General features: G+C 38.1%; 1 long non-coding RNA gene across 1 annotated transcript; it reads left to right on the top strand.

The window, feature by feature from the left end:
* The first annotated feature begins 1,014 nt into the window (after window positions 1-1,014).
* LOC118483849 lies at window positions 1,015-4,000 on the top strand. Its single transcript, XR_004871896.1, has 4 exons — window positions 1,015-1,105; window positions 1,769-1,926; window positions 2,783-2,913; window positions 3,021-4,000. It is a non-coding gene; the product is annotated as an uncharacterized LOC118483849 (long non-coding RNA).
* The last annotated feature ends 3,294 nt before the right edge of the window (window positions 4,001-7,294 follow it).

Here is a 7,294-nt window from a genome sequence, read left to right as displayed (position 1 = left end):
GCCTATGCGGAGAGTACACGGGGAGTACTCGGACATGCCAAATTATAAAGAAATTAGTTTTCAGAAATTAAATATGTGTCAAATAACATAAATTTACTAATATTTATAACAAAATACGTGAAATTGATATTCCTTCTTAATTATGATAGGAATACAAATTATGTTTTATTTTATTTTAAGTCAAACTCGGTCCAAGTTGACCTATTAGATCCTATTTTTGCCGATGTTGACCGCATTTGATCGATTCCGAGTAATTATTCAGAGTTGAAGAAAGTCGCCTCGGCAGCCTACCTTGTAGCGACTACTCGGGGAGTACTCGACCTTGGAGGCCATGTTTTACAACCATGATTGTATATTGTACCACTATATAATTTATAAAAAAACTAATTACATATCCTTATCTAATAAAGGATTTCAACTAATGTCACGTGTTAGCATCAAATCTCTTCTTCGATTTTAATTTTATAAGTAAACTAGGTAAGAACCTCTAAAGGTTGATTAAATATATTTTTATATACAAAGTAATAAATAGTTACATCTTTAAAAACCCGTATATTGTACGAGTTGAATAAACAAGTGTATTACACGCCTTGAATAATTATAATATAATTAGTTAACACACACAGTCGTCAAGTTATTGGGAAAATGAACTTTGATGTATTATTTAAATAAAATTATATTTTACTGCAGGTCCTGATACGAATCATCGGACTTAGATTATTTCTTGTTTCGGGTCACTACTACAAAATGGAGTATTAGACGGTGTTGAAGTTTTATTTTAGACCGGGTTAAAGCAATAACACCATCTTAAAATCAATATCCAAAAAACCATTGTGCTGTTTTGATTAAAATATTCAAGAAAATTCAAAAAAACACCGTCTAATGCTTAAACACTGTCTTATACTATTTTATGCAACCTTTACACGCATGAACACCGTCTTATAATCCGTGTTTTGGCAACTTAGATAGGGATTAAAACCCTAGGCGGGCAACCATTCTCCCATTTCCCCCCAAAATCATTCCCCTTGCCCCTCCCAAAACCCACGATGCCGCCACCACCAGAACCCGCACCTCATCGCCGCTCCACAGCCTTCACTGCACCAGGGTAGACTCTTTAGCGATTACATGCTTCTATTTATTTGTTGATTGTTTATATCTTTCTATTCTGCTTGTTTAGGTTGCCGATTACATGCTTAGTTTATGTTGAATAATCTGCTAATTACATGTTAAAGGTGTTAAAGATTTTGATCGAACAAATAAATTGGAACAATTAAGTTACTAAATTAGTGGTTTAAGCTCATTGGATTTCCGGCATAGGAGGTTAAGAATACTATTTAGCTGCACTAGTGAATTAATCCTATTATGTTTAATTTCAATGGAATGGCAATAAGTTATCAGCTAAGGACTACTTTGTGTTGGTACTAGTTAATAATTCTATTGAAAGTTAAAGAATGGAGAGATACTGGTTTCGCCTAGGGGTGCGAATTTCCGACCCGAAAACACGACACGAACCTAACACGAAATTCATGGGTTTAGGTTTAGTCTAAACGGGTTCGGGTCAGTTTCAGGTTGAACCCGTGAACCCGTTTAGCTAAACGGGTGAGGTTCGGGTCAACCTGGTCAGGTTGGCGGGTTGACCCGTTTAACCTCTTTATATTATAAAATATATTTTTACAATATGTTTTATGTTATAAATTAAACTACATATGTATTTTATTCTATAAATATAATTGCAACCAATGGTGGATTATTTGATTGTTCTTGGAAGATTACTGGAGAAGAAGCAGAGTTATTCAGGGAAAATCGGACTTGAGCGCAGGTTGAAGAAGATGCTTGTCGAACTTAACGAATATGATCACGCTCGTCACATTTCTAGACCCTTCAATTTAAAAGAAGCTCTTTAGTTTCTGCCTTGTCACACAAATGGTTAGTGATAAACATAGATTTTTATAGTTTTTTGTTGATTTGCATTTTAACTATTAGCACTACAAATCTTTTGTAGTAATGAGCTGATTCTTAATGTGCTAATCTTGCTATGGTATTTTTCTGTTATTATTGGTTTGTGTGAAAGTACGAAAACACCCTTGGAATGTGTGATGGCATCTTACGTTGGCAAGAGCTGAGTACAGCAAGATGTATAAATATGTATTACGGTTGTAGGATGAAAACAGGGCTATACGATTTTGAGTTTAGTTTATACTTTATACTCTACCCGACTATCTATATGATGAACTCTGATAAACAATCCAGGTCGAAACGATACTGGTCGAAACGGTACTGGGTCGAAACAGTGTTTACCATATTCTATTGTCGCCAGTCGGTTGTACCAAGTTTTGGTGTTGTCAAGGCTTCTTATGTGTTTCAGTTTTGCGAAACTCGGTCTTTATATTGTGGTTACGCAACACTAGGTTCGGCAAGGGCATTCAGCCTATCTACCTCAGTAATGTCAGTATATTGTCTTGTGTAATTAAACTTATGTGGACTTTTTTAATATATGTTTTCCTAGTGGCATCGGGCAGGTGAAAACTTAACGAGTTATCGAATGACAACCAAGTGTGTTTCCGCCGCAACGCGCGGGGGCAAAGCACTAGTTCTATTGAAAGTTCATAGAGTAGGCTATTATATATTTATCTTTGTTAATTAATGTTGATTTAAGATCTTAATCGTCGAAGATAAGCAAACTATTAATTACACACCAATTATATCTACATAAATGTGTTAAAAGTTTCTAGGGTTTTGAAATATTGCTATTCATCATATTTTTTGGATATTTTGTTCACAGTTGGTTGAGAATTTAGCGGCAATGGCTTCTAAGGTGCAGACAAAAATTCAAGTGTGTTGTGGCAAAAGATAACATCTATTGGGATCTAAACTACATTTAAGGAGAAAGAGTCTAAAGCCTCGTACTTGCTGGTGAGATTGGTTTTTTTTACAACATGAATTCCCTTTTTCCCTAAAACCCAAGTTTTAGTATCTTTTTGAGCTGAATGGACATACTAATTTTGAGGATGCCAACATAGGATAACTTTAAAGTTTATGATGGTGGCTTTGTTTGCTGTGAATTGACGAACTGTCGATAGAGCTGTGGCGAAGACAAGGGTAAAGACATCTACCAATCACTGTAGCGGGTTGCTGGGGATGAGTACGTTGCTGCCATACCTTCGGCAGGAGCGGTGGTGGTCAGGATGGCGGCTATTTGATGCTACGGTCGTCATCACTGGTAGCGAGTTTCCAGGGATGAGTACGCTGCTGCCATGGGGTCCCTATTCATGTTCTTGAAGATGTTAAAGATGCAACTCACAAGTTTTTTTGAGTTGCCAGCAGCTAAAGAAAAGAAGAAATACTCGAATGATGCAACTCACAAGTTATTTGATTATATATAATAATTACCTATCGCGGATCACGTGTGGGTCTAAACGGACTTAATTAAACTAACGAACGATACATATACATCTATCAAGGATCACTGAGATTTTTTACTGCAGGGTCCCGATTTGTCTGAGCTTTACAAGTCCGCAATAGAGGCGGCGACTGGGACTGCGTATCTGGTTAGTTATTCGGTTACCCTTACGACTTCTATACACCCGATTTAAATAAATCAAACCGCCTACGTGAACAAATAAATCTGACCAAATGTCTTTTAAATGTACTAACTAGTCTCCTAAATACACTAAAGTCGTTTCACATGTCAAGCCAATGTAACCAACATTACAAGAGCTTGGTTTTGGGAATTGTTGATACATGATTGTGGACGCGACTCGACTTGACGCACGTCGGCTCGGGCAACGGCATTCCTCCGTCGTTTTGCTTTAAAGATCGACATGGGCCAAAAGACTTAAAGGAAAGGAACTAGTCCTTGGGCTGAATCAAGACAAGAAACAAGACATGGGCTTACTTTGTTTGGCGAAACAACTTTTGGGCCCAAGCCCAACATTGATGAAACACGTAGTTGACGAAACAAGTCTGTTTCGTCAACCTCATTTGTGTTTCTTCAAAAAGTGTTTCTTCAAAAAGTGTTTCTTCAAAAAGTGTTTCGCCAAGAGTCTGTTTCATTGTGTAGTGCTATAAATAGTCTGTTGTTAGACAGAAAATGTAGAGAACACAGGAGAGCACACAGAGAGCAAACACACACACACGAGAGTTTGAGAGAGTTTGCAAAATATATTTGTAAACATTGAGCTTGTAACCGAACCTTTCATACGTATTAATACAGAGGTGTTAATCGGTGAATATTGCGTGTCGTGTATTTGCGTGTTCTATCTCGGTTTGCCTTTCCGGTTGGATTCCGCACAACCGGGTTGGTTTGTATACAAGGATTAGGCGACTAGATCCTCCTAGCCGGACCTACAAGTGGTATCAGAGCCTTGGCTCTTCTCCTTGTTAAAACCGAGTGTTTTCGGGTGTTTTCCGGGTATTTGAAGGTTTTATTTTTCTTGAAAAATCTTGTCAAATCTTCAAATATCTTGTTGTTTTGCTAAGAATTCTTATAAAAACCTTGTTATTTGTCATTTTTACATGTTAAAAGTGGGTTTTTATTGAAGTTTTAAGCATTTACTCGTGTTCGGAAAGTATCGGTTCACCGGAAACTTTGTAGGTCCCTTTTTGTCGGAGGATGACGAACCTCAAACCTTGTTATACTAACCCACTAGCGAGTGCGGAATCCAAGCTAGCGAGCAAACCGGGATTAAGCAAGTATAAACACAAACACACACGTGTTCACCGATTAACACAACTTGTATTAATGCAAATGAAGGTTTCGGTTACAAGCACAATGTTTACAAATCTAACATGTAAACTCTCAAAGTGTGTGTGTGTGTGTTTTCAGCAGAGTATCCTCTCTATTAGGGCTGTTCAAATCGCTCGCCGCTCGTCGCTCGCTCGACGCTCGTTCGGAAATTGCTCGGAAAATGCTCGTTCGATTTGACGCTCGGTTGTAAACGAGCCGCTCTGCTCGGTTCGGTTTGTAAACGAGCCAAGCATGAGCAAAGGTCCGCTCGGCTCGGTTCGGTTCGAATTATTATGTTAATTAGTATATATATATATATACATATATATATATATATATATACCCATGCATCTATAAACATGTATACACACACATATATATACACACACTTACACATACATATATACTTAAATATAAATTAAATTTATAGTTTTATATGTACTAATCCATTAGATTTTGGTCAACTATATACAAATTTACAGTTATATCTATACGTACTAGCCAAACCACGCCAATAAAAAATTAAAATCAAAACTAAACGTAATTGTTCGTGCAATATGATCATTGACTCGCCTCAATGTTTCATGTCGTTACCCTAAGTCGATCGTCTCCTGCTCTCAACGTAATTATTCGTGCAATATGATCATCGACTCGTCAGTCACAACATTGTTATTCATAAGAAAAATATTATGCGATGAAATGTGCATGTTTTTAAAGACATAAAAACTTGAGACCCAACATTGTTACTATCTCTCTCAGCAAATTTAAACTGGGCGATCCTTCGAGGTCTAATATTCGAAGCATATCTTTCGAGCACCTCGAAGGATCAACAGTATCCTTCGAGGCTATCCTTCGATACAGACAAACATCTTTCAACTTATTGGCCAAGTCAAACTAGGAGGATAGTTGACTTGGTCAACTTACAGACTACCAAGGACATCGTTTACGTTTACATACAGACCGAATACAGACAAAGTACAGACACAAGTGCACCAACAAACTCCCCCTTGGCTGTAGCTTTGTCTTTATCTTCTATAGTTGTAGACTCGTCTCGAACTTCGACGGTCTTTGGTCTTCGAGTTCTCAAAACTCTGATGTCCTTTCAAGTCTTCAAAGTCGGAGGATCTTCAAAGTCTTCACGTCTTGAAAGCAGAGAGTGTATCAACAAACTACCCGTGTCATGTAGAAAGTGTGTTGACAAACTCCCCCTTAACATAAGCTCCCCCTTGAGTTATGCTCGTGAAAAGACTTTATCTTTATGAAGTGAGATCCTTGTGGTGTTGATGATGGCCAGCGGCAACTCGATCATCTTCATCTTTTGAGCGCCTTCTCGTCGTGTCTTCATTCCAGAGCTTGTCATCGACCATGTTCTCCTAGCCTTTAGAATCTGCACATGCAAGAAATCTAAACGCGTAATGAGAACAACTGCTTGGAATATAGTTAGCATAAACAAATGACACACGTATGACCATGTCACAATCAAACACCGTCCGACAGTTTGAAAGTTTAACAAATTTGTCAATTTTAGTCTTTAACTTTCAAAACATGCAAACTTCGACCGTTTATGAAGATTTAGTCAGTTCGGTTTTCAGTCAGGTTTCAGGTAACGAAGACTTGAGCTCCAACATCGTACGATCGAAAATAAAGAAGAAATAAAATCTTTTTGGTATTTTTGAATTTTTCAAATGTAAAGACTGAAAGCAGTAAATAAATATATACAAACATTCTTTTTGCGAGTTTCGAGGGTAAGAGAATCATATCAGTGTACGGTCATGCCAAAACACTCTTGTTGTTCAGTTAATTAACATTAAGATAAGCATCCTATAACAATTATCGGTATTGTTGTCCACTTAAGCTCAACTTATCAGATGTAATCATGGCGAGGGGATACGTTAAGGTATAATTTATACTTACCGACCGGTGTGTAGGTCCCTTTTTCGCGGAGGATTACGAACCTAAACCTTGTTATACAAACCTACTAGCGAGTGCGGAATCCAAGCTAGCAAGCAAACCGAGTTAGTAGCAAGTAGAGAAACAAACACACAAGTTCACCGATTAACACAACTTGTATTAATGCAATGAGGGTTCGGTTACAAGCTCAATGTTTACAGAAATGTTCTATAAACTCTCTAAGTGTGTGTGTGAGTTCTGGACAGAATGCTCTCAATGAAGACTCTCTATCTCTCGGTGCAAATGGCAGAACTAACTCACACTCAACACATGCATGGGTATATATACCCAGCTCAGCAGGTCTGCTCGAAGGATTCGACAGATGGTCCGAAGGATCATCTGTCGACCACATGTTACACGAAAGATCAGCATGGACCTCGAAGGATCATCCTTCGAGATCTAATGGTCGAACCATATCTTTCGATCACCTCGAAGGATCAGGTGTATCCTTCGAGGCTATCCTTCGATCAGAACATCTTTCAAATGTTGTCCAAGTCAAACCGGAGGATGGTTGACTTGGTCAACTTACAACACAAATCAGGACATCGTTTATATCAGACCGAATACAGACAAAGTACAGACACAAGTGCACCAACAAACTCCCCCTTGGCTGTAGCT

Source organism: Helianthus annuus, chromosome 11 (genome assembly GCF_002127325.2).
Source record: "Helianthus annuus cultivar XRQ/B chromosome 11, HanXRQr2.0-SUNRISE, whole genome shotgun sequence".
NCBI classification, from domain to species: Eukaryota; Viridiplantae; Streptophyta; class Magnoliopsida; order Asterales; family Asteraceae; genus Helianthus; species Helianthus annuus.
This window is presented reverse-complemented; position numbering and strand designations above follow the sequence as displayed.